The 12,739-nt window shown below is 39.4% G+C and overlaps 1 long non-coding RNA gene across 1 annotated transcript in view; it reads right to left on the minus strand.

Moving 5' to 3' along the window:
• LOC140905855 (uncharacterized) overlaps positions 1–11,057 on the minus strand; it is a 61,656-nt gene extending 50,599 nt beyond the window's left edge. The window contains exon 1 of the long non-coding RNA XR_012156965.1: positions 11,014–11,057. This is a non-coding gene — a long non-coding RNA (uncharacterized lncRNA). The remainder of the gene's footprint in view (positions 1–11,013) is intronic.
• Between the last annotated feature and the right edge of the window lie 1,682 nt (positions 11,058–12,739).

Raw genomic sequence — 12,739 nt, forward strand, 5'->3', positions numbered from 1 at the left:
GGACATATTTTAGTTCCTCCCCTTCCAGAGTAACAGAAAGTACAATCTGATGTCCTTACATCTGTTCCTCAGCCTCAATGCTTAGCTCTGTGGGGTCCTAACATCCTTCTCTCAGAAATTTAAACTGTCCTCATCCCCTTCTATTAGGGGGCTTCATGACACCTATCCAGTTGCTGCTATGGGAACGCAGACCCATCCTCTACATTGCTTTCCAGTCCAGGCACCCTATGATGAGCCGCCAAGGTTTGCTCCTTCAGGCACCTTGTCACTACTTTGATGGATGTTTTCCTACTACTAGCCTTTCTTCAGGATTTTTCCCCCAGTTCCTTCCTGGGATCTTTGTAACAATCATGACCTCCCAGGGCTTTGCCGCTGAAGTCCAGTTTCTTCCCTTGCATCAGGATCAGCCACAGGAGCTTGCTCCAACCTGTACCTTCCAAGTACCTTCCTTGCCACAGGTTTCCTTACTGGCCTACAGGAGACTTCCTATTCACCACAGGTCTCTTTACTACCAGGGGAGTAACTAAGGAGTTCTTCCCTCTCTCTGCAGCTCCCTTCTGACCTAGACCTTCTCTCTTTATAGCATCACCCAACTCTTCCCCAGCTGGGCTTCATCTTTAATTGGGGATGGCCCACTCTCCAGGATCATCCAGGTAGGTTAATTGGCCTCAGGCTCACCTTAACCCTTACATCACCTTTGTGAGGTAAATACCTCATCACACATATCGTAATATTTCACTGTATTATGTCCTCCTCTATAACCATGCAGAGGTGTTAACTGTCTGCCATACACTTTCAGTCTCCTCAAAGATTCTCAGACTCATGTAGACAATCTCTAACACCATACGGAAAAAAGTCCCAATCCTGTGAGATTCTGTGTGCCCTCAATTCCCAAATATGCCCACTGGGAACTCACTTTTCAAGGGAATAAATGAGTTCCCAAGATTCAAGGAAATAGAGAATTGAGGCCCAGAAAATGATAAGTTCTCTGTACCTGCGGCCAGGGTATTATGTTAATTTTGAAACCTCCCTAATATTTGTACAGTGTTGCTGGCTTAAAATGTTAAGAAGTAGGCAGAGTTTTTGACAAAAAATAGTTGCACAACATGCTCTTGACATTCAGTGCAAAAGTCACCCTCCTATGCAGTTTCAATAAATGTAATGAAAGTCATGCTGAATATGCAGAGGCATTATTCACAAATATGAAAATATGAATCATACCCTTGTGCTCACAGGCATTATTGCAAGTGAGCTGGAATGAGTAGATATGACATTGTTACCAAGATAATACCTTGAAGTCTAATCTTATTTATGAAAGCTTCATTGTATCAATTAGCAAAACTGAGTTAGCCAAATATAAACCAGCACCTTATGATATACCGTGGAAAGATTATTATAATACATTTCTTTCCTCCTATAATAACAGCATTTTTCCTTTTTAAATAGGCCAGTAAATATTCTTTAAAGGTGGAAATGCTTTGAATGACCCTTCTCCTCCTCCTCGTTGTCCATGCAACATAATATTAATCCACAGATTCCCTGTAAGGAACAAGTCTTAGGCAATATTTATTTAATTTCATCTGGAGGATATTATTACAGTACAATGCTAATGCAAAGTGGATTTATTAACTGGATGCTTTGATTTATTTTGAAGATCAGGTAGTTGGTACAGTGTATGTAACCCATGTGTCTAATAGGGAGATATCTCTTTAAGAGATCTGTAGAGAAAGGGGAAATTGGGAGGGAAAACTATTTTTTTTTATTTTAATTGTATACTCTGAATGTTGTTTGGTTTTAGCCAAACTGTTTTAGTTAACCTGTGGCAACCAGTATGGTTCATCATCTCTTCTCTTATTTAAATGTGATGATGGGGAAAGAGTCATTTATATTTTGCTATGATCAGTTTTTGTGTTTTTCTTGTAACAGTTTTTTTTTTTAAATCTATATACTTAAATTGACTGGTTGGTTAATTAGTTAGCGAACTAGCTAACTAAGTGATTTCAGCAGAGGAGGAAGAGTCTCCATGGATTGCAGTTGGAGGTTTCTACAAGCAAGAGTGTTGCAGTGTTTTTGATGCAACAAACTGTATAGATTTTGCTGATTGAAGACTATAACTCAGACTCAGGTGAACACAACTTAAGCTTTTGGGAACTCTGAGTTACTTCTCACTGTGTTTATGTGGGGACTGACCTATCTAGATTTAATTTATTTTCTTTATGTATGTTCATGTATATGTGTGAAGATAATGTATGTGGATTATTAAGTAGCCATGTGATATTGTAGAAATTATTGTTATTTTTTGTTGTTTCTTTATCTTTATAAAAGTTAATTCCTCTTGTTCTTTTTGGACTTGAATGTGTAGAGGTTAACCTGTGCAATCCTTGCTGAAAATCTTCAATGACTAAATTCTGGGTCTCCTTGTGCTTTTCTATGGAAATTGTTTTTAAGTACTAGGAGAAGGGCAGTAAATTCACTTTAGCCAACCCAAAGTTTCCATGTAAATGGAACCTTTATCCATGGATGGATAAAAAAAATATTTTGGGGGGGCGGAATAAAAATTCAGATAGTATAATTCAACTAACAAAATAAACTTTTTCTTTTTAAAAAATCAGTTTAAAATAAAACCTTAATTTAATACAAAATATATTAAGGTTTAAATTTATTTTAATCTATTAAAACATTTAAATAAAAAAAAATGTTGAATCCACAACTGAAGCTCTACCAAAAACTTTGAGTTAAAGGCTGATTTTCTATATGAAAAAAGAATCAGGGGAAAACATCTAACTATTGAGGTCAAGCTTTATAAATATGGCACAATAGATCATATATTGTATTAAGGGCTTGATCCTGTGGTGGACCCAGAGACTATGCTATTGGGTACAAGAGACTGGCTACATCATCCCAGGCATTGGGACTCAGCCTCTGACTCCAGGAGACACCATCATGTATCTCATCAGGTCATGGACTAAGCACACCCTTGGTGGTCTAGTACTCCTATTTTATACCTTCTCCCTACCTGGGCTCTGATTGGCTCAGTTATCAAATTATGAATATTTATGACTCCATCCACCATGGAAACCTACTCTCCACCTCATGGAAAAACACTGATGTGCTCTGTAACCAGCAGCCCTTGCTTCTGGATGGTTCTGGGCACTTCAGGTAAATAGCCTTGCTCTGTCTCCTTGTATGTGTACACGGACAGAGATACAAACAAACATAAATCTGTTAATTTCTCAACTGCCTCCCTCTCTGTCCCTAAACAAATAAAATGCTGCAGCACAAAAGGCATGCAGATTACACAAGCAAATGCCTTGGGTTGTGAGTTCTTTTGTTTTTCTGGGGATGGGGAAGTTATGTAGCAAGAGAGATGGAACAGAATGTGGAACCAGAAAGGAATAACACTGGTGTCAAAGCAGGACACTGTGGAGGAAGGAACAATATTCTTGAGAGTGGAACCTCTAATATTGACTTCAACAACTGGGAACTGGAGGGGGCATGGCTATAGGTTGTGTTGGGTTTTTCTTAAAGCCCTATTTGAGAATATTTTCAAGAAATTCCTGTACCTCTGAGACAAAAAGGAACACATTAGAAGTATGATCAGTGCAACAAAGAGATTTAAGGCCTGGTTATCAGAATGAAACAACATTATGAAAAATGCTTCTCAAAAGGCAGAGTCTTTGAAGAAGATAATGTGGACATGTCTGAACAATCTGGTTCAACTGGTTAGTGAACTTGGTTTTGCACCATTCTTATGGCCTGCTTACCATGTCACAGTATGCTAGTAAATGATGACTTAGATTATTGTCATAAATTTGTATTTTGGTGGATTACTTATTAATTTCATATTTTTTTCAAAATATCATTATGTTGTGGGAGTATATATCAATTACATTTTTACAGTTACTGCTGAACTTCTGAAATTTTTTTATTGCTCACTATAATCAGACATCCTTGGTGAAGATTTCCTGTTTAAAAGTAAAACTGTATTAAGTATTCATGAATTTTAACATAAAAAGTCAAGCTGTTTGGTATATTGCTAGAGATAAAGTTTTAAATAAATGTATATAATCCTTATGGTTTGTTAATAATTTGCCTTGTGAAACTTGGTTTAGAATAAAATAATACAATGTAAACAGTGGGACAAACAGCTGAAATAAGAGGAATCTTTCGTTTACAATCTCATTTTTTTTAAAGCAGTGCACTGAGTAATGGTGATTCAGAGTGGGGACTTTTTTTTCACAGTCCAGTAAGGGATTCTGAACATCCATCATCTGCAATGCCTTCAGTTTGCTGCCTATTGCTGATGCTATTGAAATTTGGAAAAAAACATCAAGAGACACTGAAGAAATATCAAACAGCAAAGTTAAATTGTGGGCAGTAAAGAAGTGGGTGGATCATTACTCCACTTCATTTTCTTGCCAATATTTCCAACCCAAAGAACCAGGGTAGATGCCTAACTGCTGAAGATGCTGCTGCTGCTGTAGCTGCTATGACATTGGCAACTCATCAATCATACCAACCATAATAAATTTCAGAGCTGGAAGTGAACTATTCGAGCTGTACATGTTTGCTGATGAGGCTTTAAAGAAAGTCACACCACAGTGAATGGGTGGAAGTCACTAGCTAAGCTAAGCATTCTGGAACCTGAGTTTGTTGAAGTGCTAAACCAGCTTTTGACAGCAGTAGCCTCTTCTGCAGGCAAGGAAAGAATATTTCCTTCATTTGGACGACTTCAGTAAAAGTTCAGAAATCATTTGGGAGTTGAAGAAGCAGGAAAACATTTCTTTCTCTTCCTGTCTGTGCATAAAAATGAGGAGGGAGGAGATGAGATCTGTTAGTTTTAAACATTTGAAGGACAGTGTAAGTAACTTAGGAGACCATTGTATCATCTTCAAGAGACTTAAGCAAATAGGAACTTTAAGAGCCAGTCACTTTCACTTAGGCATATTTAAAATTTTTCTCATGCTGACCTGAAATAATCAATGACTAATTGGGCATGGCTGGCAAGACTGGCAGGGAGCTGTTGGTAGGGGAGCCTTGGCCCTCCTACTCCACTGCGTTCTGACCCAGGGCCCTTTGGGGCTACCAGTGATCTGGAACCAAGGATGCTTAAGGCTGCTCTACCTGGGCCACTTCTTATCTCCTCACCCTACTTCCTAGGGCCAGCTCAGTCCCAGACTTTCCCCAGCTGGAGTAGTCCACATCAAGAAAGTAAAAAGGGATTTCCAATGTCCATGGTTCATATGTAGGGGAGAGGGGAATGCTGCCCTCTCTAACTGTTTCTGGGGTGGGTCTTCCCTGCCCTCAGTGAGGGCCCTAGAGATGTCAGCCTTCCTTCTGCTCTGCGCTGCTGGAGCCGCTGGTTGCATGTCTGCTCTCTTCCAGGTCTGCCACCAAATAAGCTGTTTCCCTGTCTTTTAGCCCAGCGGTTCTGAACTCGGGGTACATGTACCCCTGGGGGTATGCAGAGGTCTTCTAGGGGGAACATCAACTGCTTTAGTTATTACCTAGTTTTACAACAGGCTACATAAAAAGCACTAGGAAAGTCAGTACAAACTAAAATTTCATGCCAGACAATTGGTTATTTATACTGATCTATAAACTATACACTGAAATTTTAGTACAATATTTATATTCCAATTGATTTATTTTATAATTATATAGTAAAAATGAGAAAGCAAGCAATTTTTCAGTAATAGTGTTCTGTGACACTTTTGTATTTTTACGTCTTATTTTGTAAGCAAGTAGTTTTTAAGTGAAGTGAAAATCGGGAGTATGCAAGACAAACCAGCCTCCTGAAAGGGGTACAGTAGTCTGACTACAGCCTATGTCAGCAAAACTTATGTTGCTCAGGGATGTGACTATTCCCCTCTTCTCCCCAAGTGACATAAGTTACACTGATTTATGCACTCGTGTGCATGGTGTTACGTCGGTGGGAGAGCTTCTCCTGCCAACATAGCTTCTGCCGTTCACAGAGGTGGGCTTTTTCATGCCGATGGGAGAGCTCTCTCCCGTCTGCATGCAGCATCTTCAGCAGACGCACTGCTGCGACTCCCCTGTATCAGTACAGCTGCGTCACTGCAGCACTGCATATATAGACAGGGCTTTAATTCCTCCACCAGATGAAACCCTGGCTGTAGGTGTGGCAGGACAGTGCTGGCTGGACCCAATGTAATCCCTTAACCTCTTCCTGCCCCATGTGGGGTTTGTATACCCCGTCAAAGTATCCAAAACATTTAAGATTGTTGTGTTTAGCAAGAAAATTATTTGTATATGCTGTTTTGTGTGTTTTATTAAATTCCAGTTACCATGATAATGCACTTGACATGTTAATTATCTAGTAAATAACCCCCAATATATCATTCACCATTTTCTAACATACTAAAATGTACAATTAATAAGAAGCTGAAAATATTAAGCCATATAATTTCTTAAATGTGTATAGTTAAAGTGTACCCCCATAGGTAGCAAAAAATTTACTAAATCTAGTTCAAATGTTGTATTTAGTTGTAAATCAACATGTTTAAATTGTTGTATCAACCAATGAGAATGCACCTTTCTTCAAAAAATAAGCGATGTACAAATGGAAAAGTTGATTAAAACTGATAATTTAAATGAAGGCTTTCCACTTGGTGATTTAAATCACTGATTTAAACTGCCTTGATTTAATCCATTCCACCTGCTATATTCACACATACACACACACACATACACACACACACACAAAGAGATGTTGAAAAATATTAATGACAATGTAGAGTTGACAAAAACAAAGAAATTCAAAAATAAGGCTTACCTAAACCCATTACATCTAGTTATTGCATCTCATATGATATCAGAAGTGACCCAATCAGAGTTCCCATGGAGGTCTGTAGCAATTAAAATATCTTTAATGTTTTCAACTGGAATAGCGTACTTTCACCTGGGGTACTTCATTTTTGGGTAATTGTGTATTTGAGCCAGCTTTGTCATGTAAAAAAAACAAATAAAGTGAATGCGGGTATGCATGCCTCATATTTAAAAGAAAATGAAAATACTGATGTGTGATCCATCTTAAAAGATATGCTTTATTTCCCCACTAGATTGTAGCAGCAGTCATTACATGCAATTTTTTTAATTCCAATTATTAATCATTAATAAACTATTGTAAGTGTAGTCTGCTCTATGGTAAGAGCTCCATCCGAAACTAATAATAGTCTTCTGACCCAATAAGTTTACAATTTAAAGATGCCATGGAAACAGACAAAGAACAAGACAGAGTATACAGAGAATGGCATGAAGAAAAGAGCTCTAATGCGGCACACAAATTGTGGGGGGTTTGCTTTATTTCTTCACAAATTGCAGGTAGAAGGAGTTTGGTGTATATTAGCAGGGGCTTTGGAAGTTATTCCAAGTTAATGAGGCAACAGAAGAGTCTTGAAAAAGTGATCTCGGTGCAAGTTTTCCTGAGCAAGAACTGAGTGAAAACTGGATTCTGGAGCTGCCTGGAAGACAATGCCCATAGTAAGAAGTGCTGTGGAGCCACTTCGGGGTGAGCACTGTTAGGGAGCTTATTCCTTCACCCACTTACTTCCCTGGTCCTTCTCGCATGAACAGAGAGCAACAATACCTGAAGTCCAAAGGTGCAAACAATTCGATGTTTATTGGGGTGAACTTCCAGCAAGCATGATTCCAGTTTCCTTCCTTAGTATCCTCCTTCCCAGCTCTGACACCACAGAGCCTTACACCTGTGTCCCTGTTCCCATTCCTGCCCTTAGCCAAACATGATTCCAGTTTCCCCACTCCCATTCCCTGTTCCCATCTCCCCCTTTAGCAAAACATGATTCCAATTTCCTTACCCGCATTCCCTGTTCCCATCTCCCCCACACACACCCACACACCCACTCCCACTCACTTCCTCATTGACTGCAGGCTATATAGTAAAACTTGAAAAGGAGTACTTGTGGCACCTTAGAGACTAACCAATTTCTTTTTGCGAATACAGACTAACACGGCTGTTACTCTGAAACCAGTAAAACTTGAGTTCTGCTTAGCTATACCTTAACCAATCATTTTCCTGAAATTTAACTAACCAATCCTAACATATTGTAACATGATTATGTAACCAATTATATCCCACCACCTTAAATAGTTTACACCCAGCAAAATTAATTATACAACAGACAGGAACAATCACAGAACCAGACAGAGATTATACAAACAATAGCAAAGTGGGAACTTTAATGACAAGACCATACAGAAGTGAGGATTTCACATCCCAGCTATTGATGAGTGAGTTCTTGCCAGACAGGATGCTATCAAACTAAGTTTCCTTTTGCATTTTCTAGGCACTTCTCTTTCTCTGGAGGCGATAGGCATTATCAGGACAGGATTGTATTCCTAACAGCCCAATAGCACCTGATTTCAATGTGACTAGTTTGGAATGTGAGGATGTGACTGGTCGCTTCCTAGCTTATGGCTGCCTCTGCTGCTTAGCCAAAGGCCTTAGCCTAACCACAGGGCCTCAGACTGTCACAGTAAGAGAAGGCCCTTACACCGGCAGACAGTGATTTTGATTCTTTCTTTTATACGTCTATAACTAGCCAAGTGATAAGAATACACCTACATTCTTAGAGTATAGGCCTTTACAGACAGGCCTGAATATCTATATCCTAACAAGCACCAGGAGACATTTTGCCCTAAGGAGGCAGAATGTCTCCCAATGCTTTTGGAACACAGCTGCAAATGCCCTTATACTGCTTTTCTGTGCATTGGGGAGGGAAGTGTAGCCACTCCATCACTCTGCCTCTACTCCCACCCCACTCATCTTTGTGTCACCAAGACAGAGCACTCTCTGCATCCTCCTGGGAGAAAGCCCTGGAATTCTGATTGACTCTTAGGTAGGTTGCATAGACTTTACTATGCATTGCCCAGCCTCATGAATTGTGCAGATGCCCCTGGTCATGATGCTGATGGTGCCATGCAGTGAATCATACTGGGGGATAAGGAAGTCTATTGCAGGAGGAGCAGAAGAGGAAAAAGAAACACATAAGGAACATTTGGGGCCTGTATGAAACATGGAAAGAATATGAAGGCAGGAGGTTGTTTGGGCAGGGATGGTGGCCTAACATCCACTAAAGTCTTTGATGAGAATCCTGAAAGTAGAAATTATACACTGTACTGACAGGTCCATCTGCTAACAAAAAACTGGCCATAATATGCCTAAATTTGCTCCTATGATTCAGTCATCCAGTCACTTGTATCCATTACTTCCTCACTCCCAGCACACACTTTCCTTGGAGTGGCATCAGTATCATGCCTGTGATCTAAATCTTGAAAAGAGGAGAATGTGTCTGGGGATTAATTAAAATGTTTATAGTCTGAGTTTCTTGTATTGCTTAAAAGGACAACAACAAAGAGCCATCTCTGGGGATAATATTTTGTTTTTCTTTTAAAACATTGCTGTAGATACCAGCTACAATCAACAGAGGCATCCCAAGGGCAGCCACTAATATCTGAATTACTGAATAAGAAAAACGTGCATTTTCCAAATCAGCTCTTTCAATTTGGCTTTTGATTTCTATTGAATTTGTATTGTAGTTCAATTGTATTGAATCAGTATTACTTTTTTTCATCTATTGAGTGCATTCTTATATACGATCATTTAAGTACATTTATGATAAAAGTATTTGCATTTGGGACGTCACATGAAGACAGTTATCAGACATGAGTATTGATTTTTTTTTAAATTCTGCTATGTAACTATCAATCTTTTTTTCCAGTTGCTTCTGTTCTTTTCTTATTGGTTCTTTTCTCACGTGGCCAGATGCCAGCTCTTGGAGCATAGGTTTTAAATGTGTTCCATCATCTTGAAATTTTCTTCTCCATTGTTCTTGTCACAATGAAGTATATTATAGCTACAATTGTGCAGATTTTAGTGGGAAACTCTCAGGTGTTCCTTATTTATTACTTTGAAAGGGACCAGTCTCCTGCTAAAGTGCTTCTTAAAAAAACGTTTATCCCTTCTTAAAACAATCAAGGGCCTGATTTGCAACCCCTTTTACTTGGAACTGCTCTGACAGGGAAAGGGAAGGGTGATATTGTAGTTCGGAGCCCTCGGTTCAGTTTCCTGCTCTACCACAGATTTCCTTTTTTACTTTAGGCAAATCACTTACGATTTTCAGAGATTTTTAAATAATTTAGTCACTTAAAGATGCAGATAGCACATTTGAAAATCCCATTAGATGCCTTAAGTGCCTATATTCCTTTGAAAATATGGCCCTTTAAAGACTGAGTCAATGGAGTTGGATCAAGCTATTAAACTCTGTGCTTCAGTTCCCTATCTGTAAAATGGGAACAACAGCATTTCCTTACTTCACAGTGGTGTTGTGAGAATACATTTGTCAATATTTGTGAGGCACTCTGATTATTGGGAAGAAACAAGTGTAGTTCGTAGTTTAAGTAATATAGTAATAATCAGTGATTTCAGTGGGGTTATGCTGATTTACATCGACTGGGAATATGGATTTAATTAATGACTATGTCTTGTCCAGTGCAATTTCACTTGCTTTCATTGTAAGCAGAATTAAAACTTGAGCATCAGACTGATGGTGCGGGATCCGAAGTTCAATACTGTTGTTCCATCAAGCAGAATTAATGGTTACTAGTTTAATCACATGGATAGCGCCAGACTAAGGAACATTGAAGTCAAAATGAAACAGTGCTGAGTCACACCCTTCTGTATCCACTAGATTAAAATCTGCACTCTCTCACACCACTTTCCCCTCTCCTCCTGCCCAGAGGCATCTTCAGCAGTATTGTAACAGACCACGAGATATGTGACACAAGTAACCGTATGCTAGAAGTAATAGCATGTGCTTTACAATAGTTTACAATTTAGAGTTAGTCCAGTGCAAAGTCAACGGATGCAAAGTCAGCTACAAATACCTGCCCTCCCCCCTCTCCCCCCCCTACACTAGCATAACATTTTAGGTCTGAAGCAACAAGGTAATAATTAGTAATATTTCCACCTACTTTAGGAACAAATACAGTAATATGGCAGCTTCCGTCACTCTAATGGGGCAGTGTGGGTGGCAGCTGCTTTCACTAGAGGAAAGGCTCTCCCCACCTCATTTTTGGCCCTCAGGGTAAGATGACAGATCCTTCTGACTGAAGTTAACCATAAACTAGGAACATCAATGAAATTACTTGGCATCTTCACCATAGCAACCAAGGGCAAAGTCTAAATCACAGGTTTTTGAAACTGAGGCCAAATAAATAAAAGCAGAAGTTTTCTGGGGCTTCAGAGTATCAGACCCCAGCAGCTAGTGGTCAATGGTAGGAATGAGTTATTTAGCACAACTCTCTTGCCTCCTGGAACGAACCGCTTAGTGTCTGCCAGCCCCCTTCCTGCTGGATTTATGTACTGGAATCCAGGGCCTATTAGCAGTTAGCCAGGAAAACTTTCCTTGTGGGATGCTGACATTTGTAATTGCTAGTTGCTGTTGTGAGGTCTCAGGATGCCTGAGAGACAGTTTTAATATTCAGCTTTTCTAGCACCATATGTAGGACCATCCAGATTGCCACAGTCCCCTCAGAGCCCAAGCATAGCGTCTTCTTGTGACTGTGAGTTTTATCCAGGCCTAAGCCAGTCAGGTCTGTCATGTTGTAACAATTTTGTGCAGCTAAATCATGACTCTTGGATCATGCTCTGAGAGTGCTCAACCATTGTGCTATTAAAAAAACAAGAGATGGAATTTTAAGTAGAAATCTATTGACCCAGTTCTGCAACCCAATTCATCGGAATATTTACTAACACAAACAATTCCACTGAAGTCAATGGAACTGTGAGTAACAGCTGCAGCATCAGGGTCATGATACATATTATCTATTTGTTTATAAAAATCACGGGATCGGAGTGCCAGTACAGAGTATTAGCTTTTCCAACTCAGGGTTATTTTGCCAAAGCAGGGCAGTCTAAAACAGATTAAACCAAATGTCCTCAGGAAATCTTAATTTAGTAATAATTGGTATCCCTCAGAGCTGATTCTCGTTATAATAACCCTATCTTCCTTAACAATTAGAAACAGTGCCACTTAAGTAGGATCCCTTGAAGATCATGCTTTCATTTATGTATTGCTTCTGTAAACCCAAAGTGCATAACAGTGCATTTCAGTGGATAAATACGTAGTCCTTGGGTGTTTCCTGTATCCTAGTGCAAAAAAATATTGAAAAGGCTTGATGTGCTTTTGTTGTTGTTGTTTTTTCATTATCACACTCTTTCAGACACCTAGCAACTGGAATCTCTGAGCTGAAAAAGCTTCTCATTAAAACACTCCTAGATTTTTTTTCAAGGCTCCTTCATGGAGGGTATTTTTTGAGTTTTGATCTTTTCTCCCAGCAGGTTGTCTACACTCGCTTGCTTCCTCCCTTTTTTTATTTCCCCTTCTCTACTTTTAATTCCCATCTGATTTGCTCTAGCTGGTGCAGCACCCCATTCCCTCTCTAGCAATTAACAAACAAGCCTTAATTTGTTGTTTTTTATTTTTTTGCTACATAGGGACATTCATTAGCCTTTCCTTTCTGAGGGTATTATAACAATTTTTGAAAGAAAATAAGAAAGGAATTACATCAGTTAGGGGCCAGACTACATATTATGCACGTGCACCATAGTAAGGAATAGTGCATAAATGCACGATCCCAGGCACAACCCCTCCTAAGGCCCCCCATTGCACTGGGAGGAAAGGGAGGATAAATTATC

The sequence above is a fragment of the Lepidochelys kempii genome, chromosome 2, assembly GCF_965140265.1.
Source record: "Lepidochelys kempii isolate rLepKem1 chromosome 2, rLepKem1.hap2, whole genome shotgun sequence".
In the NCBI taxonomy this organism is placed as follows: domain Eukaryota; kingdom Metazoa; phylum Chordata; order Testudines; family Cheloniidae; genus Lepidochelys; species Lepidochelys kempii.